At 46.7% G+C, this 26372-nt stretch overlaps 1 long non-coding RNA gene across 1 annotated transcript in view; it reads left to right on the top strand.

Annotated features, from left to right (window-relative positions):
• Positions 1–26372, top strand: part of LOC130125403 (uncharacterized) — a 39068-nt gene that overhangs the window by 603 nt on the left and 12093 nt on the right. Inside the window, exon 2 of the long non-coding RNA XR_008811427.1 lies at positions 1214–1373. This is a non-coding gene — a long non-coding RNA (uncharacterized LOC130125403). The remainder of the gene's footprint in view (positions 1–1213; positions 1374–26372) is intronic.

Here is a 26372-nt window from a genome sequence, read left to right as displayed (position 1 = left end):
ACTTCACATGCCAAGTGAGAAGTCAGCCCGCTGCACAGGGGTAGACTACTCTACCCGGGGCTAATCTCATCCGATTAAAATGACGTCCGAGGAGCCAAAATTGTATTGGCCTGCAAACCTTTAGGCATAGTACTACTATTGTTCAAAGAAATCCAATATTACTCGAGCTGGAGGGGAAAACCTGCTCGCACACACGTCTTGCATTTTGTGGCCATTTCCAAACTGTTAGTCTTGTTCAAATCCTTGTGACTGTCCAAGCAATTTGTTCTCCTGGCTGGAGGAACTTCGGGCGGATGGACCCTGGACAAATGGGGTGGCCGTCGTTTAAAATGTTAGTTGTTGATTTGGGGGTCTTACATCACCCCTCAAGTATGGGAACTCACCGTGCAGAGCTCAATAAAACTACACATAAACTCCTTTCAAGGTAAAACCCCCAAGCTCTTTCAGGACTGGATCAGACCAAATTTGTTTTGATCAAAGGGTGACTTCAACCAAAACAGGGCCAAAACCATAACGTGTGCACTGGAACAAGATGCAGGCAGTAAGACTGAGGCATGTTTTTGTCAAACGGTCATTCGTTATCAACAGCATTCTGCAAAGCATAATGCACTTGGCACTCACCACGTCACTGTATCACTGTTAGGAGTGAATAAGTCAAACCCAACACTGGGAAGTAATCACTGATAGTGCATGTCACAAGGACCTGACTGGAAGCTGATTTGCACTTATATTATCACAGCAGGCTGGTGAGCAAACAAAGTAAACAACGAAATATGTGATAATATTAAAACTAACTAGTTAACATCTTTGATGGTAACCCTAAATTTAATCAAAAAACTGATGTTTCTCTCCCAGCAACAATGAGTAGAGCATAGTCTCAGCCTGTAACAGCTGTTGTTGTTTTTTCCTAACAACACAATTCCTCACACTTTCCTATTCCTTTGTTACTTTTAGGTGCGTGTCTGTATTGTGGGTGTTTCCTCATATTTGTGGGTGTTTGTGCTGCTTCAATGCGTTTGGCACTCACGTCCCAGGTTTCCTTAGAAAATAACTCATTAAAATAACTTGCAGTTATAGCCAAGCAAAAAAGAAAAGGTTAAGCATGGCCTTTGCATGTTTGGATGGAGCAAACCGAATCATCACAGTGAAATGCAAACACTTGTTCACTTTGCATTGGTTGACTCTCAAATTAAATGTATGTATTTATTTACAGGTGCTGACAAAGGACTATTGTGCTGTGCATGAAGAGACCAGGCTCCTTATCGCATAACTTGGAATAATATATCCGTGGATTAATACCATGGCATCAGCTGGTGACAGTGCTGAGGGAGGAGCCAATGAGGAGTTCAGTGACATCATCAAATGGAGATCCGGTATGAGTCAGCCTCTGAAGTTGACATCTTTGGCAGTAGTTTAGAAATACAGATTAACAACCTCCTTAAAAAGTTGAAAAGAGTTGCCAAGTTGTGGTACTATTAGGGATGCACTGATACTGGTATATTGGGCTATTGCCAGGCTAAAATCGAGTACCAGTATCAGAGATTTTACCGAACACTAAAATGTGTGAGAAATGTGTCAAATAGAACAGGGTCCCCGCAAATCCTTAAAAAGTCTTAAAACATCTTGAATTTCTTTAAAAATGTTTTAAAATGTCTGGAAGTTTTTTTTAAGGGAGGCATCAAATTTATTCTGGGACAGATCGAATGAGCGTATATCTATTGTTTGTACTATTTTTATGTTTTGTTTTATTTCATATTTCACGCCAGCCCGATAATTTTTGCAAGCAATGTGTAATGCATCTGTCCTAACTAGCATACGCTAGACCAGTGGTTCTCAACCTTTTTGGGGTCCTGGACCCCCTGTGTATTTTTGATCTACCCTGAGGACCCCTCCACCTGATCTTGGGGGAGGGGGGTTGCAATTTGATAGAAACAGTAGAAACTGCATTTTAAATTGCATTATAGCGTTTATTCACTCTTTGGGGCAAAAATAAGAGCTTTCAGTTGTAACTTAGATATAGTTAACAAAACAGAATTCTTATGCAGGAACTTTCAGATATATGTAACAAAACAGAATATGTATTCAGTAATTTTCAGATATATGTAACAAAACAGAATATGTATTCAGTAACTTTCAGATATATGTAACAAAACAGAATATGTATTCAGTAACTTTCAGATATATGTAACAACAGAATTTTCATGCAGTAACTTTTAACAATGCAAACGGGAGCGAGATCTCTTATTAAAATACAATAAATTACACTTATGAAACAGATGTAATTAGAGAAAAAAGTCCTGTTACCCTTTATAGTTTAGGTAGATAAAGGTCTCAGTCACATTTGAGTAAAATAATCCTATTTCTATAAATGTCATAGGATCTTTTTTTTTAAAGATATTTTATTTTCACGGACCCCTTGCAATTACACCACGGACCACTAGGGGTCCGCGGACCCCCGGTTGAGAAACACTGCGCTAGACCACCAGGGGCAGTAGGACAGGGAGGCAGTAGCTAACGGTAGAGGTGGGCGATACTGCAATATTTGAGACCAGTAATACAGGGCCAGATTCGCCAATATCAATATTGATACTGATACTTTTTATTATTAAAAGCGGCTTATGTACTTTTGTGTAGGGGAGAGCAGTGTGTCGTGATTTATGAGGTGAGTGCATCATCAGTAGGTTAAATTTGAATACATTGTCATGACCACCAAATAATTTGCCACAGGTTAGCAATCATTGTAAGGAGGGTGGTAGAAGTTCTACCTGCCACCTGTGAGACCCGGGATTTCCAACTGAAGCATGTGTGTAGCAAGCAAAACTGGCTTCATGCATTTATGTAGCACTTTTTTACAAAGTGCTACATAAATGAATGAAACCAAAAAATTGTTTCATTGTTTTCCACTGTTAATCTCTTAATCACATGCATGTTAAAACACAGTACAGCTTTTAAAGGCAAATAACAAAGTTATTATAAATTGAATATGCAAACATAAAAAAAAAGGTTTTATTTCTGGTAAATCTTTTACCGGAAGCAAAACCACAGGCAAAAAGTCAGGGACTGAAACCCAGGAATTGGTGTCGGTAGTTGGGGTGCGTGCCTCTGCGCATACGCAACACGTATGTTTGTTGTTAGAGTGCACACAGCACGACAACAGCAGTGGAGAGGCAAAGAGTGCGTGCACTAAAATGTGTTAACGACAGCGGAATATTGTTTGCACTGACGGTTCCACTCTTTGATGAAATGGGTACAATGAAGAAGAGAGAAACTAAATCTTAAACTGGTATCGACCCTATTGACGCTAGAATCGATCTTCAAAAGCGAGACATAGGAACTGTAGTATGGAAATATTGGGATCGATCCGCTCACCCCTAGCTAGTGGGCAACAGATGAGGTGGCAAGCTAATAGAAAATGGGTAAATGTAAATTCAATCTGAAATGGTTGGAGTATGACAAATATCATGGGTGGCTTAAAAAATTCAGCAATTCTCACGAGGCACAATGTGATCTTTGTTGCCAAACAGTCAAACTGGTGATAATGGGTTGTAAAGTACAAGATTCTCATATGAAATCCGAATAGCACATGTACTATGCTATGCTAGCGCTTGAAAGCGCCGTGGCCATTGAGTCATATGTTGAGCCCATTGCTAGTTTGGCTACTTATGGTAACTTTAGAGGGGAGATTTCGTTCTTATATTGACGAAAATTAATCTACTCCATCGTCCAGCGGACGATTGTTTATCTTTTTTCGTCCCAAGGAATTTAAGTCAATGGAGATTTCAATGGACTTTCATATCATTTCAAAACTGACAGGGTAGATCAATCATGTTGTAACTAGCCAAGATATCACTGTTCAGTGACCCTATGTGAGTAACGTGTCAAACCTGGTTGTATGTTTTGCTTGAAATATCCTGATTTGTGGAGTTATTTGCTGTCATTCACCTAATTTTAATTTGATATAGTGCAAAGACTTTTATTGCAGTTAGGATTAGGGTTAGGGTCACTGAACAGTGATGTCTTGGCTAGTTACAATATAATTGATCTAACCTGTCAGTATTGAAATGATACGACAGTCCATTGAAATCTCCATTGACTTAAATTCATCCAGTGCAGGATGAAAAAAGTTAGTCCACTGGTGGATGATTCAATAGATTAATTTTCGTCAATATAAGAACGAAATCTCGTGATATCTGGCTGTTTAAATTTGATACTATCGTTTTCCATTTGCCAGGGTCTAACCTCCATAGTTTTATTTTCGTTAACTGTTGTCAGCTAATTTGCACAGAAAATTGCCTTTATATTCATATTCATTAAAACTCAACAACAGTGTATAGTGTCTAGTTTGTCAAGTTTTGTTTTTTGTTTTTGCCATGGAAATGGCATTATTTTTTCCATTTAGAGGTATTTAAAAGGTCTTAAAAGTCATTAAATGTGTACTTTAAAAGTGTGCAGATACCCCGTAAAAGCAAAATGTCTTGATTTACTGCAATTTTGGCACATGGAAGCATGTGTTTCTTTATTGGTGGGTAAAAAAAAATCTGATTCGATCAAAGTTATTTTGCCTATTGGCACCAAACTGTTAGTCTATCCTGCATTGTTCAGCAAAATTAATGGATAAGATCAGCACTTGGTATCCGTTGATGCTTAAAAATGTTGTACTCGGGAATTGGCATCAGCAGTGAAAAAGCGGTATCAGTGCATCCTTAGATATGATCTTGCGCATCTGTTTTGGCACTGTATACGAACTAAGGCAGAGTAGGTTGCAAATGTGCAGCAGGATTACTAAACTGGTTTTTAGAGATCTGAGAAGACATGTTGATGGTTTTTGTTTGGCAAGAGGACAAATACCACATAGCTAGTTAGACTGAGAGAGTGTGTCGCGTTGTGTGTGCTTAACGGCAATAGCCAAGAGGAAACTGACAAAGCCAAGAAACCTATTTGAGCATGGACTACCTCAGTTTCTGCTGGAGCACAGGGAACAAGCCAAAGAAGGAACAAAAGAATAATGAAAAGCAGAGAGTGGGACAACTTTACCGGGAGAAAGAGAAAGTAAAAGAAAAGAAAAGTCCACGACGGGTAGGGCATAAATGGAAATGGCAAGAATGTTAGGGTGGGTTTAGAAGAACCACACCCTCTGATGCCTTTCACGACCGATCTTTCCATTCCATGGGTTAATCTTTTATAGGTGCCGCCATTAAGAGAGGCAGACACATGCAGAGTTTTAAATTGTTTTCCTTGGGAGACTTTGTGCTTTTGGAGATGAAGAATTGACAGTTTTTAAGCTGTAAACATTCTAGCTTCCCCACAATGTATTTTCATTTGATATTATGTCACCAACTCCGCTGCAAGTTGTAATTCTCTGAGGCCCCTGGAGTGGGATTTCAGTTGAAGTGGTCTTGTTAAACCGGTTGGTTGGCTGTATGGTAAATTAAAGGGGTGGTGGTGTGGTGGTGAGAGATTTTAAGGGAGATAATGTATAGTCATGATTTATCAGATCGATATTCCAGCTGTTGGTATCTAGATAATGGCGACTTTGCGCATCATGTGCTGTCCATGTGGCAGCCTCTCCAGTGCTCTGGTGGTTTTCGGGTCCAGCTCGAGGAATGGAGCGAGTGCCCAGCCTCGGAACGCTGGCAGATTCCGGGCCAGGAATTCCACTGTTCCGTTGGAGGTTGTAATTTACAACGCTTGTCTCCAGACCACAATGCTTTTCTTACAAGGATTCAGGTTGCCTAGCAACCCCCAAAACTAATGTTTTCTTTTATTGCACAGTGGGAAAATTTACCGCAAAGCTTAGCTGTTCACTACAACAAAAAAAAAAACGACCCAAGAAGTAGAGAAGGCACAGCTGGATTGAAAAAGATCTCCAGGCTGGAGCATGACTGTTGCTAATCTTCTTCACCCGATGCATGGCTCTTTGTTAAATCAGTCAGTGGGCTAATGTGAACAAGGGTGAATGAGTTTTCTGCGTTCAGCGAGTGTGAAACCTGTCAATAAAGTTGGTTAAGATAAACAATCATTAACAGGGGATGCAGCCGTGCACCTCATCGAGCCCCAGTCCATAGGAAGTGCTCTAGAAAACATCCTATTTGTTACGAGGATGGAAGGTAGCCAGGGTTAAGAGCTCTCAGGTGGGCATTTTTTTTCTTTGGTAAAAATCCGTCAGTGGCCAAACAAGCCCTGGGTTACCCACTGTCTGTGACTCACAATGTGTGGGTCTGTGTTGTATGCTTTGTGTGTGTGGGGGAAAAAAAGAAGAGAGGGAAAGAGAAATTGAGACAGGATGCGTAAATAGTGAGAAGCAGCTTGCAGTCCACATGCAGATGAATAGGCTTTCAGTGTTGATTGACAGGCAGATGAGGAGCAGGACAGGGTGTTAGAAAGCTTGTCCTGTGGGCAGGGCAGGGGGCTGAGGGCAGGTGAGAGGATGTTATTACAGCTGAGCAGAGCGAGGGGCTGGGGTCTTTGAAAGACAGAGGTATTACCGCACATGTTGACGTGAACTTCGTGTCTTGTAAAGCCCAGGTTCAGCGCGTGTTTGAATTTTTGAACAGTTGCCACAGAACATCTGGAATGCACTCACGGACCTTCAAGACTGTCAGTATTTCAGTTGTTGAAGCCCCAAATCTCTCTTTCATGCATCTGCACACACACACACACACACACACACACACACACACACACACACACACACACAAACACAACCAATTGTCCATCCCTCTTCATGTCCTCGTAATCATTATGCCTTGACAGGAAGTTGTGGCTGGTTGATTTTCTGTCATCCTGCAAACCGGGGGGGGGGGATTCAGGTGGGGGTGGGGTTAATGGTGTAGGTTAGGCCTTGGTGAGTGTGTGAAACCTCATTTGTCATCAGAGTGGAGTCATTTCTTCCAGAGCTATGTTTTTAACTTAGCCATGCTGCAGAGTGTTGCAGGGATAGCCTACTCTGGGGCTGTGTGAGTACAACAGTACATAACCAATGCCATCATCTAGATTACCACCACTTGGCATGCTAAGGGCTGTATCGGTGTGCGTGTGTGTTATCCGTTTACCTCCCGTGATGGAGGTCAGTAAGTCAGACACACTCTCCTCTCTCTCTTGCACACAAATGCATACTCGCGCTCCGAAAGAGAGGGAGGAGGGGCAGATGGGGTCTCATGTTTTCTAGCGTGTCAAGTTGTTACGTAAGCCTACAATGGACCCGAGAGATAGAAGAGAGATGGCATAGAAAGAGGGACAGTGAGGGAAGTGGGGGCAGGGTAGAAATGTGTGAAGCTGGTGGCAGTTATGAGAAAAAGTGACTCTGCTCTGGGTGCAAAGAAAACCCATTGGCCACTGGGCCAGATTTACTCTCTCTCTCGCCTTTAGTGTGCGGCTAAAATTTACCCACATGAAGTACACATCACGCATTTGGGGGTGCAGTTGACTTCTCTGTCGTAGGGGTTCACGAAGGGGTCAAAGGGCATTTGAAAATAATGCATGTTTGTTTTCGTCTACTCGCTGCAGCAGGCATAACCACGCAGCTCCGCTTAGACCGTTCAGATGGCGTCGGATAAGTGCGCGATGCCGGTGAAGTGCACTGAATTGAGTCTCACACTGGCTTTATGGGAGCTTGGTGTGTAGCGTGAGCTATGTGCCATGCTCCACCCATCTGTTATCCAAAGGAGTTGAATCAAGTGCAACTGGACTTGGTATATATCCGTGAAGACGTTTCGCCTCTCATCCAAGAGGCTTCCTCAGTTCGTGCCTTTCTGACTAGACCAAGCTAGTCTGACTGGCTGGTGATGAGAATTTATCCTCTAGGAGTCGTTGTCAGAGCTATTGATATGCGTGGCTCTTTGTGATCCGATGTTTACCAACGCCCGTTGCTAACAGCGCCATAGATATGCGTGGCCATCTGGTATTACACAAAAAAAGGTCCAACTGTATGCAGTGAAATGATTTGTAAAAGCCTTTTTGACCCAGGTTAGGTTGATTTAGCTCCTTTTCGTTCCCTTCCCCCTGCCATACCTGGCCTGCCTGTGTACCTCCCACTTCCCCTCCCATAGTGCATCAAGAGATGGTAAAACACCCAAATCATCCATTGGTTAGGGCTGTTGCTTAACAAGCATTATACACACACACACACACACACACACACACACACACACACACACACACACACACACACACACACACACACACACACACACACACACACACACACACACACACACCATAGTCTTCCCTCCTACCTCTGTTTGTCACTTGAGAGCACTGGCCTGGAAAAAGCATGTAAAGAAAATGGTGAGGTGGCTCTGGTTCCATGATCTCTCTTTCTCTCTCTCTCTCTCTCTTGCTGTCTATGTGTGTGTGTGTGTGTGTGTGTGTGTCTCTGTCTCTCTCGTTTTCTTTGCCTCTCTCCCACTACCCCACTCACCGCCCTCCATCATCACACTCCTTCCTTTACTGAATGATTTCCTTGTTGATCTTTTTTTTTTTTAAAGTAAATCCATGTTCATAATTTTCATTCAGAGTGCATTACAGTATAAGCGCACCCATCTTCTACCACTGAGTCACACAAGACCATCAGCTTACATTGTCTGGCTGTCTGCAAAACTGAGAAATCATCAGCAGACGAGAATGTGATGTGACATCAGATGGAGGGTATGTGTGGGGAGGAAGGTGTGGTGCAGATTCATGCAAATAGTTACAGTAATTATCCTGTTGTCACCATACTAGATCAACTGCATGTCAGTACACCCGGGATATTAGAAGTAGGGTGGATCATGGTGTGTGTGTGTGTGTGTGCGTGCGTGTGTGTGTTGTTGTTGTTTTGTTGACAAAGACCGCTGTATTGGAACGTCAGCTTAGATGCAGCCAAACCGTCGGTGCTTTATCTTGTTTAAATCATCTCCGCAGAGACACTATGGGGACTGGTTTTCCACCCACACCTCTGAAACAACAACAGCCCTTTTGAAGCTGTCAATAAGCTGTGTTGTTTTCTCACTGAGAGACCAACAGACAGACTGCTGGTGACACAAACTACACTGTGTACACGTACATGCAACGCCACACCCAAAACAACTGACCTCTCAACCCGCCCGGGTTTTTAGCTGTTCATTTTGAGGTGATGAAATGTTTATTTGCTCTCCCTCTCTCTCTCTCTCACTCGCTCTGTTTGTCTGTCTGTCTGTCTCTCTGTCTATCTCACTCTTTGGTGTCGGAGCAGAAACACCATTAACACTGATGAATATTCACCTCCCATTCACTTCCTGCCTTCCCACACTTCCGGTGTGGGAAGATGGTGGAGCTAGTCCACGTTTGCAGCGGCCGCGCCCAGTACCGGTGTGGGAAGATTGCGGCGCAAATTCACGTTTGCGGTGGCCTCACCCAGTACCATCCATGCAGTGTTTTTGTCCACATCTGCTTCTGGGTTTGTCTTCACTTGATGACTGGGAGCGCTGGATCGGCTGGGAGAGCTTGGTCAGCTGTATCCTGTGGGCCCAGGGACCATGGCTCTGCCTGGAGCTGTGGCCAAAGAGGTAACACCGAGGGCGGTCTGACAGGCTGCAGAAGTGAGGCAGGCTAAGTTAACTGCTAGCCCATGCAGACCAGCAGTTCCAATAACACCAAGGGCGGTCTGGGGGTGGCCTCGCCTAGCCTTGGCTGTGTTTTTAGTGTCGTCGTGTGAAGTGCGGGGAGGTGTGTCGAAGGTGTCTGGCTGGGAGAGCTGGCGTTGGATTGGCTGAGGGAGCCTGGTCTGCTGCATCCTGTGGACCCTAGGACCACGGCTCTGACCGCCACTGCGCCCAAAGAAGAAACACCAAGGGCGGTCTGATAGGACGCGGACGCAGGGCAGGCTAAGCTAACTGCTAGCCCATGCAGACCGGCAGTTCCCACAGCCATCCTGGCTGGTGTTCGCTCTCTGGACAGTGATTTTTGTCGTTTAGTTTGGATATATGTGTTCTCGTAGTTCTTGTGGTTTTGGATATGTGTTTTTGTCTTTGTGTTGCACTGCTGTGGGTTGGGGGAAAGGCTGTTTCTGATTCTGAGTCCCATTCTATGCGAGAGAAGGGGCGAATAAAACATTCGCTTCAGATGGCGGAAGAAATTGGCATCTTCGCTTCGGGTGGAGTTCAACATTTGTGAACTTTGACTGGCGAGCCTCCGCAGCCTCAACCAATAGCAAAGAGGTGCGTGTGGATGACCCCGCTTGGCTGTAATTGGCTGTAGTTTTCTTAGTGAGGCAGGCTGGAGGAGACTGACTGTTGCTGTGTCTAACCAGCCGGTATTGTACAACATCGCCCGTGGAAACTACAAACTGCCCCACAAGAGAGATGCTGCCTGGCTGGCAGTGAGTCGGGAGACAGGCGTTGAATGTGAATACGTGGAAAATAACATCAGTTCATATTTCACGGTATACAAACATAACTTGTACACCAATGTTTTTCTTCCATATTTGTCCATAAAACTATACCGCGTACAAGTGGGACAATTAAGTGAAAAAATATATTTATCATTTTCTGGACATATTCCCCTCCCAAAACCAACAACTGCTCAGACTATAAACCAGCAAACTGATTTCCTTGTCCGTCGCATCCTGCACTGCCCACGTTCAGCATGAAGGCATATGACTGTCGTCTCAGCAGGCGATGGTCATTTGCGCCTGTGTGATCGTAGACTTATGGGTAAAAAACCTCAGTGTGCAACTTCTCATGAATTTGTTTTGACATTTAGGGAGGGGAGTATGTATAGGACAGCCAGCTGGACGAGCTTGCCCAGTTATATAGATGTTGGTGTGTGTGTGTGTGTGTGTGTGTTGAGGGGGTGGGTGCTGTCCTTGTAGTCAACACTGCCTGGGAAGTGGGAGGGAAGGCAGGTCTCAGAACTCTGGCTGGAAATTTAGGAGCACAGGCACTGGCTAAAATATCTCCCCTGGGTGTGGCTGTGTGTGGGACTCATTTGTGTGTGTGTGTGCACGTGTGTGTGCATGCGTGTGTGTGTGTGTGTGTGTGTGTGTGTGTGTGTGTGTGTGTGTGTTTGTGTGTTCATGCATTCGTGTTCGTGCGTGCGTGCGTGCGTGCGTGCGTGTGTGTGTGTGTGTGTGTGTGTGTGTGTCTTGGTACACAGACACCCCACCCAGCGCACACGACACTGGAAATGACAGAAAATGATCAGTGTCCTCTAAAAGGCTGTGGTGGCTGTTCAGCTGTGGGTGTGTGTGTGTGTGTGTGTGTGTGTGTGTGTGTGTGTGTACAGTGTGTGTGTGTGTGTGTACAGTGTGAATGTTATGATGTCCGTATCCAGCATCTTTTCTGAAAACCCACTCCTACAAACCTTATTCTCTCTTTTTCGGTAAACTACCCCACTCCCTAGTTTAACCCCCCACCCCCCCCAAACATGCTGCCTTCATTAGGACCACAAAGCCATGTTGCCCAATCTACCTTCTGACCCCTGGCATGACACGAGAGGATTTACTAAAACATAAACGGGCTCAGGCCCACAGAGTTCAGATTAACCCTTTAAAGCTCCAGTGGTATTTCTCTGCTAAGTGAATTATTTCAGTACGACTGAATTCCTCACCTCTCAGATGGGCCTTGTTGCCCTGTAGGCTTTTGCCAACCAGTCCATATTACCTTTAGATACTGGCTCCTCCACTCCAAATTCATTACACGTGGAAAAACAGGGCGTCCGGGTCTACCAACACAGGGCTCACCAGTTCAAATCCCCGTGTTACCTCCAGCTTGGTCGGGCGTCCCTACAGACACAATTGGCCGTGTCTGCGAGTGACAAGCTGGATGTGGGTATGTGTCCTGGTCGCTGCACTAATGCCTCCTCTGGTCGGTCGGGATACCTATTCGGGGGGGAGGGGGAATTGGGGAGAATGGCGTGATCCTCCCATGCGCTACGTCCCCCTGGCGAAACTCCTCACTGTCAGGTGAAAAGAAGCGGCTGGCGACTCCACATATATCGGAGGAGGCATGTGGTAGTCTGCAGCCCTCCCCGGATCGGCAGAGGGGGTGGAGCAGCGACCGGGACTGCTCGGAAGAGTGGGGTGATTGGCCTTGTGCAATTGGGGAGGGAGAAAAAATGGGAAAAACTCCTAAAAAAAAAAATCACCTTTGCCCAAATTTCGTAACAAACTTGATTTTCCAAATTCAGTCAGCCCATGCTCATTTGATTTCCCTTTATAAAATATCCAGTAAGGCCTAGTTGGATAATTAAGAAGTGACATTTGAAGGCATTTTATAGTTTACCACACCCTTATCTGTGTTGATACTTATACAGTGCTGATTGATATTATCAATTTAGTCTGATAGATCAGAGTATTCCTGTCAGATGCAGCCTGGGGGGGGGGGTTACTTGAATGTACCCTGAAGGCCCAAAGAGGGTTTGGGATGGAAAAAAAGAAGCTTTGATATAGTTCAAGGATGATTGGGTGGAAACCATTTCTCAACGAACTCCTCCTTGAGGTCATGGATGGAGGTCTGTGGCATAGGGAGAGCTTCTATCTTACACTTTTTTTCCATTTAGATGAAGGCTGAGCCACTGATTCCGTCTGTTGCATGTTTGAAGTACACCCATGATTGCTTAAATCTGCCATTTCAAACTTGCATCCTTAAACTTTAACTACAGAAAGGCTGTTTAAAACAAAACATTATTCGGAGTTTTCGGCAACACTTTCTATGAAGCCTGCATCTATAATGCCCTATAAGCATCTATAACGCCCTATAAGTATAGCTTTGTCATTCTAAGATTCATTATAACCATGTATACGCCCTCACAACACCTCATAACCACCTTTATGATACATTATGCAATTTAAATAATAATTTAAAATGGATTTATGTGTTATAAATATGTCATCATTAGCCTGTTTATCTGTCAAATGTCATAATGCATCATAGGCAACTTGTTTTGCTGAAGTTTTGTAGAGATGCATAATGAGACTTCAGTGCTATTTCACAGTCTTCAGCCATAACCGTTAGTCATTGTAATACACATTATGGGAACGTATGGGTGTTATAGGTGTAATAGATGCTTATAGGGCATTATAGATGATATAGGGCGTTATATATGCACACTTCATAGAAAGTGTTACCGAATTTTATTTTTTGGATTTTTTTCTCCCCAATTGTATCTGGCCAATTACCCGACTCTTCCGAGCCGTCCCTGCGACTGCTCCACCCCCTCTGCTGATCTGGGAAGGGCTGCAGACTACCACATGCCTCCACCGATACACGTGGAGTCACCAGCCGCTTCTTTTCACCTGACAGTGAGGAGTTTTGCCAGGGGGACGTAAGTGTGTGGGAGGATCCTGCTGTTCCCCCAAGTCCCCCCCCCCCGAACAGGCGCCTCGACTGACCGCAGGAGGCGCTAGTGTGGCGACCGGGACACAGACCCACATCCAGCTTCCCATCCACAGACATGGCCAGTTGCGTCTACAGGGACGCCTGACCAAGCCGGAGGTAACACGGGGATTCATACCTGTGAGCCCCGTGTTGGTAGGCAACTGAATAGACCACCACGATACCTGGATGCCTGGGAATTTTCTTTTCTGCCCAGAAGAGGGTTATTGAAGAGGGAAATTTTGTATTTGTCGGCTATTTTCAGAATGCATGGGACAAGAGAAAATGCACTGGATACGTGAATAATAGGTTAATATGCGTTTCACGTGTCTTGGTATGTGCCTCATGTGTCCATGCGTAACGATGTAAATGGACGTAAAATCTCATTTGGCTGTTCGAGTTTGTGCCTGTTAGCGATTTGGGACTGGGATTGACTGAAAGGGCCAGGTCATTTGATGCCAGATTATGGTTCTCTCTTTTATCTTATGCCGGAGGCACCGCCAACTTAGTCAGGGCCAGAAAAAAAAAAGAAGCCTGGGGGCGTCCGGGTGGCATGGCGATCTATTCCGTTGCCTACCAACACAGGGATCACAAGATCGAATCCCCATGTTACCTCCGGCTTGGTCGGGCGTCCCTACAGACACAGTTGGTCGTGTCTGCTGGTGGGAAGCCGGATGTGGGTATGTGTCCTGGTCACTGCACTAGCGCCTCCCCTGGTCGGTCAGGGCACCTGTTCGGGGGGAGGGGGAACTGGGGGGAATAGTGTGAGCCTCCCACCCGCTATGTCCCCCTGGCGAAACTCCTCACTGTCAGGTGAAAAGAAGCGGCTGGTGACTCCACACGTATCGGAGGAGGCATGTGGTAGTCTGCAGCCCTCCCCAGATTGGCAGAGAGGTTGGAGCAGCCGCTGGGACGGCTCGGAAGAGTGGGTTAATTGGCCGGATACAATTGCGGAGAAAAAGGGGGGGGGGGAGCTTTCGCTCATTCATTTGTCCTGGATTGAACTGTGGAACAATCTAAAACCCTGATAAGAGTCAGAGGTGGCGATTTCAATGGAATGTGATCGACAGCTGTCGGACAGATGACGAGAGAGAGTGGGGGGGGGGAGAGGGGGTGGGGGGAGAGATGGATGTGTGTTTGTGCATGGTATGTGCACTGGGACATGTGTGTGTTTATAAGGCAAGCATAACCGCCAGCTGACAAAGGACCGGCTGTGATGAAGCAGCTTGTGAAGGATGAGCGGAGGGTCGATGTGTGGCGTGAACGTGACTGATAGAGGGAGGGAGGCAGGTCTCTGGGTTCATGACTGATGCAGCCCATTGGAAAGTCCCCGTTGGTCCTCTGACTCCCTCAGCCGCTGCCAAGGCCACGAAAGCTTAAAACTTAATTTCTCTGTGTTGTGTCCAGGCCAGCTGGTGCAACCCTCCAGTGTGGATGGATGGGGATTGAATTCGATCATAATTTGGGGTGGAAGTTTTGCTGTGGGTGGAGCAGGCTGTTAAGCCCTCCTTCACTTCCCTCTGGTGAGAGGATGGAGGAGGGAAACCGAAACAGCAAAATAAACTCTCTTTCGCCCTTGCTCCGACTTCCGAGCTATCTTTATCCTCTCTTACAGTCGTCCAGTCTATCTCTACGTCTCTTCCTCGTGCTCTCTTTCCCTCCCTCCGTGGGAAGATGGCTGTTTACTCAGTTGCTTCTCATTGACTAAATATGTCAGGGAACAAATGGACTCGGGGCCCATGACCTGCAACCTGTTCCCCATGGCCACCAGACTAACCCACAGGCCTCCCCCAAATGTCAAGAGGGCACGTCCAGAGATGTCAACTGTACCTCCAGCCATAGGAGTTCTCCGTCATGTAGCTGATGGTCAAAGGGCTGGTTTCACTTTCATAGAAACATGAGTCATGGCCGCACAGGAAGAGGCTCTCGCAGCCCGCTGTGTGCTGCGGGTTGTGGCTGTGCGTGTTGGGACCCGGGCCGCCGTGGTTCATGTTTGCCTGCTGTCGCACACCGACGCAAAGCAGAGTGAGAAGTGTCCCACACAGCTCCTCCGTGTTGTCTGGGAGAGTCAGCTGTCAGTTGAAACACTATTTATGGCGCACACAACCAACCTCCATCTATTTGTCACCTGTCACTTGTCTGTTTATTGACAAGCGAAAGCAATCTGTGCTCTCTTCACCCTATTTATTGTCTTGTCGTTCCGTCGAGTGTGCAATTGTATGTCCCGCGTGTGTGTGCATGTATTTGTGCATGTGTGTGCGCGTGCGTGTGCGTGTGTGTGCGTGTGTGTGTGTGTGTGTGTGTGTGTGTGTGTGATGTCACATCACAGCAGACAAGCTGGCCCAGCACCCCAAGTAAACATGCATAGCATGCTTGATCAACAGTCACACCTCCATTTCCTCTCTCTCTCTCTCTCTCGTCACTCTGTCTCGCACAACGCTACTTCTCTTCCTCTTCCGCATTTGGTACTTTCATTTCTCTCATAGTTTTCTGTTTTTTGTTTTTTTTTCACTTAAATCGTCATGAATTGGAGCAGGTGGCTGCCTTGGAGAAAGCGTAGTTTTTTCAGGAGGAAGGGGAAGCAGGAAAATGGTCCAGCGCTGGGTAAGTGGAGGAGCGTGTCTGTGGAAAAGAGTAACGGGCGATGTTGTTGATAGAGGGAAAAGGTTGCTTTTTTTCTTCATAGCCACAGACTTTAATTATTTTTTTATTCATATTTGTTTTTAAAATCAAAGACAACCTTTCAGATAATAGCTCATTCTTGTAAAGGGTTGTGATTGACAAGACTGACTTCAGTAGCTGCAGTAACAAATATTAACAAACACAATTAATTGTTCCAACCTGCGAAACCATGAAGTTAATTTCAGATACACTAAACTTTTTCTATGTTCAGGTCTTGCTAGAGGGTGGCAGGGTGGCACAGTGGTTATCGTGGTTGCCTCACAGCAAGAAGGTCCTGGGTTTGAGCCCCGGGGTAGTCCAACCTGGGTGGGTCATCCCGGGTTGTCCTCTGTGTGGAGTTTGCATGTTCTCCCCGTGTCTGCGTGGGTTTTCTCCCGGTGCTCCGGTTTCCTCCCACAGTCCAAAGACATTCAGGTCAGGTGAATTGGCCATACTAAATTGTCCCTAGGTATGACTGTGTGTGAGTGTGTGTGTGTGTGTGTGTGTGTGTGTGTGTGTGTGTGTGCGCGCGCCCTGTGATGGCCTTATGGCCTGTCCAGGGTGTCTCCCCGCCTGCCGCCCAATGACTGCTGGAATAGGCTGCAGCATCCCGCGACCCTGAGAGCAGGATAAGCGGTTCAGATAATGGGTGGATGGATGGATGGAAATCTTGCTAGGTACTATAATTTGTCCAGGAATCCCCCCTCCCCCCCCCCTATTTCTCCCCAATTGTACTTGGCCAATTACCCTATTTTTCTGAGCCGTCCCAGTCACTGCTCCACCCCCTCTGCTGAGCTGGGAGGGCTGCCTCCTCCGATACATGTGGAGTCGCCAGCCGCTTCTTTTCACCTGACAGTGAGGAATTTCACCAGGGGGACGTAGCACATGAGAGGATCACACTATTCCTCCCAGTTCCCCCTCCCCCCTGAACAGGCGCCCCGACTGACCAGAGGAGGCGCTAGTGCAGCGACCAGGACACATACCCACGTCTGGCTTCCCACCTGCAGACATGGCCAATTGTGTCTGTACGGATGCCCGAACAAGCCGGAGGTAACACATGGATGTGAACCGGCGATCCCCGTGTTGGTAGACATCGGAATAGACTGCCACGCCACCCAGATGCCCCTGAATGCCTTTTTAATGTTTTCAGCGAACTTGTTTTGCTTATCTTTGGGAACAGCTGAGGCAGAGCTAGTAACTTGGAGGATTTGCAGTCTTCTCTCACTTGGCTGTAGTGGTATTTTTCTTTTCCTGCAATTTATGTCATTAGTATTATGTCCCTCTGCTGCATGCATTTTGGGATTTTGTCGGATTGCCTCCGTGTGCCAGTAGCTACTCGGTGTCTTTCAGCATCGTGGGCAAAATAACCAAGTTACCCCTTAGTCATGCAATACCTTCTCTCTTCTCACCAGCACCAGTGTTTGCATCTGATTGGGTCTTTGCTACAAAACAGGGCAACACTTGTTTTCAGACTTCTTTTCAGATTTGATTTAGATGTGTGTGTTTGTGTGAGAGAGAGAAAGAAAGTCATGGCAAACAGCTGTCCGTGAGGCAGGCTTTTGGGTTGTGGAGATCAGAGGGTGCTCAGGTTGTGTTCCAGTAGAAAACAAACAAACAAACTCCTTTATGGCCATAGCTCTCCTCTAGCTGTATCGCTTCTCCGCTATCTCATGTTGTGTCTGTGCTGTTTGTCTGTGTCATCATAAAATCAGGCACACAGATTCCCCCTTCTTTATATCTCCTTCCATCGTGGGAGGCTTCTCACGTTCTGCCCTGTTGCACGCTGGGATGCTAAGGAACAGTGTGTGTGTGTGTGTGTGTGTGTGTGTGTGTGTGTGTGTGTGTGTGTGTGTGTGTGTGTGTGTGTGTGTGTGAGTGTGAGAGTGAGTTTGTGCGTGTGTGTTCTGCGTTCCTCTACCAACCAACAATGCATTATCATGCCCACCTCTGGCTTGCCCTGTCCTGCTCTGTTCCTCAACCTCCCCCTTCTCTCTCTCTCTCTCTCTCTCTCTCTCTCTCTCTCTCTCTCTCTCTCTCTCTCTCTCTCTCTCTCTCTCTCTCTCTCTCTCTCTCACTGTCTCTATCGCCGACAGTCTCGCTCTCACTCTCTCTCCCTTTCTCTGTCTCTCTACCCCCTCCCTCTGCTGCATTCTTCTGTTCTTCTCCTCCTCCTCTGGTCAAGAAGCGACGGAGTCGAAGGAGAGAGAGAGAGAGAGAGAGAGAGAGTCTTGGAGGCAGCAATGGGAGTTTCTGCCCTGCACTGATACTCGTGCTCTTTCTCTCGGCCTGTTTTTCTGTTTGCTTTCCCCTCGTCTGTGCCGTTGTGGTGGCCTGCAGGGAGAGATGGCAGAGCGCAGCCTCAGGCTCAGAGGTAGGAACCCCATCCAGGTGCATGATACACAGAGACATGCTGAACTAGGCGTCACTGTGAGGGGTGGTGGGTCGTAGAGGTTGATGGATGCAGCATGTCATTATGTCAGGTCTGCGTTGTGGTCTAGCTAGGTTTCATTTATTTATTTATTTCAACTTTGAACCATTTCAGTAGACTAGCAACTTGATACAGGTGTAAGGGAGGTGTGTGTATGTGTGTGTGTACTTTTTCATTTCTCCATTTGCTTATCTATTGGATATTCACTATAATCATAATTGGTTCCTGTTTCTCCAGCTCTTAGATAAACATTGACTTCTGTACTTATAAATACAAAACCAGCATTTGCTCGGTCCTTATAAATGTTTGGTACTCGGATCTATTCCCGAAGGGGTTTGACTTCGAATGGCAAATTAGCTTTGGAGATTTATTAGCCTAGTCCATGAGCTGGAATTACTGGTCTGTTGTATTTGTCATTTTACAAGAGTTGCACAAAAAGTTAAGCCGTAATAAATATAACCAAACCGCCCGTAGCTCTTAAATACAGCCTGAACTCCACATTCGCTCTGGGATATAATGGTATGAACCACCGCCAGTGAATGATGACAAAAACCACAAGAGGGACAGCAGTGCCTCTGTGCTTAGTACTGATTTATCAGAATTGTGCGCTCTTTTATTTGCCAACTGAGTTTTTCCATAGCAACAATTTCATGATGACGGTGTTCTTATTAGAAATTAGCATCTCCACGTATACACAGTTAATGCAGGTATTTGACTGTCAACCTATTTAACCACGTAACAGATTTGGTAGATTTTGGTGGATTATCCAGGTGCGTTTTAAGTGCGGTAGAAATCGGCCATAGTTAATTTGCTTGTTTTCCCGTCGCCGTTGCTGACACACCGTACATCTCAAAAGCCGGTTATATACAGTGGCTGGCTGTACCACCTGATCCGTAGAGCAACCTGACCCACAGCGCAGCATTCATCAATCTGCCGTGTTTATACCGAACCCTGTTGCCCCTAGCACTGATTCACAACGAATTACGCTGATGCGTGCGCCGCAGCACCCTCCACACCGCTGTTTTTCCAAAACTGCTAAGTGGGGATGTGGGTTAATCTTCCTGGAACGTCAGGAGTGTGGTCCCTGCAAATTCCTTGATCTTGGATAGAGGAGAGCGTGAACAGGGCCACGGCGGCTGGGGCAAGCTCAGACAGGCGACTGCACCGAGGTGGTGGAGGGGTAGGTGGTAGGGGGCGGCATGTGAAATGATGGGAATTCTATGCATTCCACTCAACCCTCTGAATCAAAATAGAGTTTGTCTCTGCCGTCAAACTACGAATGGGGTTAAGGCATGTATGCACCGTTGTTTACGTGTACGCGGGAGTTTGTATGATGGTTGAGGGAGGGTGATGTTGAGTGATAGATAGTGGTTCAGTTGAAGATTGTAAGGTCATCAGCACAATTGTTCGTGCGTGTGTGTGTGTGTGTGTGTGTTTGTTTTGTAAGGATAAGTGCAATAGGCCAGGGGTGGAGCTCTGCTGACAGACAGGCTAGCAGCTGTGCCTCTCTCCAGCCTCCAGCCCCACAAGGTGAAGTTCATCCAGGAGAATCTGAGTGTGTCTTCTGCTGAAAACCTTTTTGTATGGGCCTGTGATCATTCTTGGTTAATGAAGAACCCTAGGTAAAGAATGCAACTTGCTTTTTTTTTTGTGGATTTCCCCCGTTTTTCTCCCCAATTGTACTTGGCCAATTACCCCACTCTTCCAATTACCCCACTCTTCCGAGCCGTCCCGGTTGCTGCTCCACCCCCTCTGCCGATCCGGGGAGGGCTGCAGACTACCACATGCCTCCTCAGATATATGTGGAGTTGGAGTGAGAAGTTTCGCCAGGGAGACATAGCGCGTGGGAGGATCACACTATTCCCCCCAGTTCCCCCTCCCCCCCGAACAGGCGCCGCGACTGACCAGAGGAGTGCAGCGACCAGGACACACACCCACATCTGGCTTGGCACCTGCAGACATGGCCAATTGTGTCTGTAGGAACGCCCGACCAAGCTGGAGGTAAACGCAGGGATTCGAACCAGCAATCCGCGTCTTGGTAGGCAATGGAATAGACCACCACACCACCCGGACGCCAAATGCAACTTGCTTTTAACTGCTCTGACAGACTTGCATTATGGCATAATGAGCTGACCTCCACAGTTAATTGCAACACTGGTTGTTTTACTATTACTCGTGTTCATGCCATAACCAAATAAGCATTTATAAAGCCTTTCCTAGATGCAGCCAAGTAATTGTCTTGAGCAGTAGCTGGAAATATAATTTTTAGTTGTAGCTTGGCTAGCGGCCATTGCTGGTCTCTGGTGTGTCCGTACCTTGTAAAATATCTTTATGGGTCTAAGCTTGGAGCTCTGGTGTTTACATGTGGTGTTGCTGTGGAAACACTCAGGGTTTGATTTTTTTTTTTTTTGCCCCGCCCCCACCCCAGCCATGTGGTCACAGTCTCTCCACCTGTAATACCGGAGGATTATATTGACCGGATACAGTTTCCAGTTTGATGTAATGAGGCTATATAGATTATATGACTGTGTTCTGTTTTACTACTGTCGCTTCACAGCAAGAGGCCATGGGTTCAATTTCAGCCCATATATGTGGAGTTTTTGCATATACTCCCTGTGTTTGTGTGGACCTCCGGCTGGTATGCTGGTTTCCTCCCACAATCCAGATCACCCGTGTTAGTTGAATTGGAGTGTCTAAATTGGCCCTGCGATTGAAAGGTGTCTCCTCGGCTTCTGCCCGATGCATGTTGGGATAAGCTCCAGCCGCCACCTGAAGCCCTGAATTGGATTAAGCTGGTATAGAACGTGAATGGACTGTTTTTTAAACTACCTTCCTTGTGGTTTCTTGGCAACAAATGTGTTTTCCTGCTCTCTTGTTTTTTTTTTTTTAAACCTTATTCTCCTGGCTCATTTTGTTAGATATTAGTCCTGTGCTGTCTCGCTAACAGATGCAGGGGCCAAATCCATCATAGAATTTCTGGAATATCAAGAAATTATGAGCGCTACCAGCACATTTAATGAGTTCTCAGGTTATGTTGTGGACGGTCATTAAATTTTGCTGATTGATTCAAGTCTCATTTCCTGTGTTTATTTTCATTTAGTTATTTTTTCCCTCACACATCAAGCGCTTCCTTCACATTGGATGCCAGATATTTGGGAAGTAATTATTCTTTTTAGTCTGTCCTTTCTCAGTGAGAAACCACCAGCAAATTACCTCGAGTGTGTGTGCAGTTTTAGTCATGGAAATGCTTGACTCATTTCTACATGGAAAAAGCGGGTGGTGGGGTGGGATACTTTTACAAGGATGGGAACTCTGTATCCAGTGTAATCTTGGAACACAGTGCTGGATTTTTCATGGTTTTGTGTGTGTGTGTGCTTGTGTATAGTTGGTGTGTGTGTGTGTGTATATTTGTCAGTGAGCTGTGGGATTGCTCTTCCTTAAGCAATCATAACTTCCTGTTTGGCTGGTGAGGAAGTGACACTTTGCCTTTACAGTAGCCCGCCCACTCCCCTGTCCATAGCTGTTTCTGTGCATGTGTGTGTGTGAATAAATGTGTCGTTGCCTCTGTCTTGTTCCACCAGATGCACGTGAATCTCTGCATGTATGCATGCGGTTCAGCTCTGAACTGTACTGACTGATTGTTTGGTATGGTTGAATTAAGTGTTGTAGACTAATGTCTCTGTGGCTCTTACCTCCTCTAGATCAGTTATAGGCTTCCTCTTCTGGCCTGATAAAATATTACTGTCATATGATGGAGTAACCATCAAAGACTGATCATAGTTTATGAAATTTACATCAATTTATAATGTTAATTGATAATATTCATACAAAGATCAGTCTGGTCTGAGCGTCTGGGTAACGTAGCAGTACATTCCATTGCCTACCAACACAGGGATTGCCAGTTTGAATTCCCGTGTTACCTCCGGCTTGGTCGGGCGTCCCTACAGACACAATTGGCCATTTCTGTGAGTGGAAAGCCGCGTGTGGGTATGTGTCCTGGTCACTGCAACAGCACCTCCTGTGATTGGTCAGGGCGTCTGTTCGGAGGGGATGGGGGAACTGAGGGGAATAGCTTGATCCTCCCATGCGCTACGTCTCCCTGGTGAAACTCCTCACTGTCAGGTGAAAAGAAGCAGCTGGCGACTCCACATGTGTCGGAGGAGGCATATGGTAGTCTGCAGTCCTCCTCGGGTCAGCAGAGAGGCTGGAGCAGAGATCGGGGAAGCCCCCCCCCCCCCCCCCAAAAAAAATCAGTCTAGTTTTTGTCGGTATTGTCTGATCAACTTTATCTTTGCTAAACTATCAATCACTCCCATCTTCAGCAAATCTTATGGCACTGTGTTTAACGGGAAATTTCACCACTCATAAAGTCATTTGATGCATTATCCTAAAGAGGGTGCTTACAGAAAACAAAATATTTTGACTGTAACTTCTGTTCCTTGAAGGCGAGGTACGAGGTACAACACATATAGTATTTGGATATCACGCCCCTGTGTGGCCTGACTGAAGATACCTCTGTTCACGTCTTTAAGGCAGATGATCTGTGGTGACGTATGTGAGGCTCCACCTGCACATATACACATCTGTTACCACGGTCATCCCTCAGTTTGATAGCCGCTCTTCACCGAGCCCAGCTGCGAAGTGGGGCAACCTAGTGTTGTACCTCGTTCCTCACCTTCAGGGAACAGATGTTATAGTCATAACATTTTGTTCCCTTTCAGTTAATTCACTTGGTACAACACATACAGTATGGGACATACTTTGGGACATACATACATAGTTCGCTTTCGGTGTGGGAAGATGGCAGCGTGAATTCACATTAGCAGCGGCCTCACCCGGTACCGATTATGCAGTGTCTTTGTCCATGTCTACGTTTAAGATTGTGCCATTGTGTGAAGTTTTTATTTTGATCATCGATTTCACGTGGCTGGAAGAGCTGGCGTTGGATTGACTGAGAGAACTTGGTCTGCTGCATCCTGTGGGCCCAGCGACCACGGCCCTGCCTGGAGCTGTGCCCAAAGAGGAAACACCGAGGGCGTCAGACAGGACGCGGAAGCAGGGCAGGCTAAGCTAACTGCTAGCCCATGGCCCTGCCCAAGGGGAAACACCGAGATTTTCTGGTGGCGGCCTCACCTAGCGTCGACTGTGCAGTGTTTTTGTCTGCGTCTGCGTTTGTGTCGTCGTATGGAGTGTGGGGGAGGTGTGTCGAAGGTGTCTGGCTGGACAGCTAGCGTTGGATCGGTCTGCTGCGTTTTATGTACCTGAAGAGGAAACACCGACAGGATGCAGAAGCAGGGCAGGCTAGGCTAACTGCTAGCCCATGCACACCGACAGTTCTGACAGTCATCCTGGCTGGCGTTCGTTCTCTAGACGGTGGAGTTTTTCGACTGTGTTGCACTGGGTCGACTGTGTTCTTGGCTGTTTGTGTTTGGTTTTTTGTTTTGCTTTGTTCTCTCCGTTTTTGTATGTTTTTGGGGGTGTTGTTTTTGGAGGTTTTGAATATGTGTTTGTCTTTTTTGTTGTACTGCTGTGGGCTGGGGAAAACGGCGTTTTGTTTCTTTTGTGTACGTAGTACATGAGATGAAATGACGAATACATTTTTCCTGATTCCTGACATGAATTCAGAGCCTGCATAGCAGCCACCGAACTGGAGTCAAAACTCCCTAGCACTCTAGTGCTTCATAGACCCAGCAGAAAGGACAGAATGAGCCACCGAAGGGGCTGTCACATCCAAACGGTAAAACCGAACAAAATTGTGCAGTGTTGACCAACTGGCTGCAGCACAGAAATCATTCACAGATGCCCCTTTGAATAAAAGCTCATGAAGTTGTCATGCTCCTGGTTGAATGTGCCCTCACCATGAGGCCATGGAAGACTTCTGCTGTCGTAAGCCAGGGATATAACCTCCACAATCCAGTGAGAAAGCCACTGTTTAGACAGGGCTTTACCCCTGGCCGGATTAGCAAAACAGACAAACAACTGGTTACATAAACGCGCACACTGAGTGCGGTCTATGTAGGTGCATAGCACACACAGGACACAGGGAATGCAACCTCCTCTGCTCTTCGAATGCAAAAGGAGGGACACAAAAGCTCAACAGCTCAAAAGCCATAGAGCTATAGGCTGCAGGGTTAGGCAAATATGCCACATTTGTGCGTAGTGTAACCTTGGAGCCAGAAGTGAACAGGGTACAAGAGAGATGCACAGATAAAGCATGTAGGTCGCCCACCCACTTTGTGGAGGTCAAAGCGAGAAGCAGTGCAGTCTTGTGTGAAAGAAATTTCATATCTGCAGACATAATGGGCTCAAACAGGGGACCACATAGAGCCTCAAGCACCAAAGCCAAATCCCCTGAGGGGCGCTGGATTTAACTACAGGCTTCAGCTGGCAGACTCCCTTTAAAAAACGCATGGCAAGAGGGTGAGCACCGGGCGTCACTCCATCCAAGCCAACATGACAGGCAGATATAGTTGCCAAATAGACCTTGATCTTGGAAAAGGAGGGACCCTTATCCAGCAATTCCTGAAGGAATGTCAAAACATCCACAGAAGACCACTGAAATTGGAGTACATTTCAGTCCTAACACCACTGCTTGAATGCCCACCATTTATAGGTATAAAAGCCTCTAGAGGATGAGGCCCTCACACTTTGGATCATTGCCACTATACTTAGGGGCAGACCCTTAGCTATTAAATTGGACCCCTCAACAGGTAGGCATGTAGCTGCCACAGTTCTGGGCGCAGATGAATCACCTCCCCTCCTGCTTGAGAGAGGAGATTCCTGCGGAGAGCAAGCGTCCAGGGCCTTGCTGCCAGCGGACTGATTATCACGACATACCATGACTTCACCAGCCACCGAGGGCCCACCAGGATCAGGGACAGATCTTGACGGTACACCTTCTCCAGAACAGGAAGTGCCATTTCCACTGAGAGAAATGCATACAGGAGCATGTCTTCCCATGTGCTATGTCCCCCTGGCGAAACCACACTTTTCACTGTGGGTGAAAAGAAGCAGCTGGTGACTCCACATGTATTGGAGGAGGCATGTTGTAGTCTGCAGCCCTCCCCAGATCGGCAGAGAGGGTAGAGCAGCGACTGGGGATGGCTCAGAGGAGTGGGGTAATTGGTCAAGTACAATTGGGCGGGGGCGTGTGTGTGTGTGTGTGTGTGTGTGTGTGTGTGTGTGTGTGTGTGTGTGTGTGTGTGTGTGTGTGTGTGTGTGTGTGTGTGTGTGTGTGTTTGAAAAAAGTGACAAACATTGGGAACACTTGCTGTGGTCACATGAGAAACATTTAATGCATCCAAACTGGGGCTACAACCTGAGGCAATAAAAGTGTATTTGTGTGCATGAGGGTGTTGTGCTTAAGAGACTGTTAGGGGAGTGCAGTGCCTTCTGGGACTGGACCCCTGAACAGAACATGGAGGACACCTCTTGGGTGATAATGGTTGAGGGGCAGCAGTGTCTCCCTGCTGCTGGAGCCCCTCTCCACTCAGTGCCAGAGCTAGGAGGAGTGTGGTTTCTTCCTTCCAGGTGCTGGAAGCCTGTTGGTGGACCCTTGCTTCAAGCCAGGGTGGTGTGGAGTTTGACTGGGTGATTGCAGCTTGTCCAAGCCGGTGTCCAGCAGGTCATCACCATCATGGCAAGGAGCTAGCTCAAGCTACGGCTGGCTAGCACTCTCAAAGGGCTCTGGATCAAACTTGGCTAACCCCTCAACATACTCCACGTAGTCAGCCCAGTTACCAACGGGGACTTTGACTAAAGGCTCCTCACCTTCGGACTCAGACAAAACTTGGTCCCTTGACTCGGAAAGACGGGGGTAGTGCTGCTGTGTATTGGTGGTCTTTCCCAGCACTTTCTCCTCAAACGTGACCCGCCTCTCCAGGGTTGAATGCCAGAGCTGGTGACAAAACGCACAGGACTCAGGGCTCAGTCAGTGCTCTCCTGGTGTGGAC

The sequence above is a fragment of the Lampris incognitus genome, chromosome 15, assembly GCF_029633865.1.
Source record: "Lampris incognitus isolate fLamInc1 chromosome 15, fLamInc1.hap2, whole genome shotgun sequence".
NCBI lineage: Eukaryota > Metazoa > Chordata > Actinopteri > Lampriformes > Lampridae > Lampris > Lampris incognitus.
This window is presented reverse-complemented; position numbering and strand designations above follow the sequence as displayed.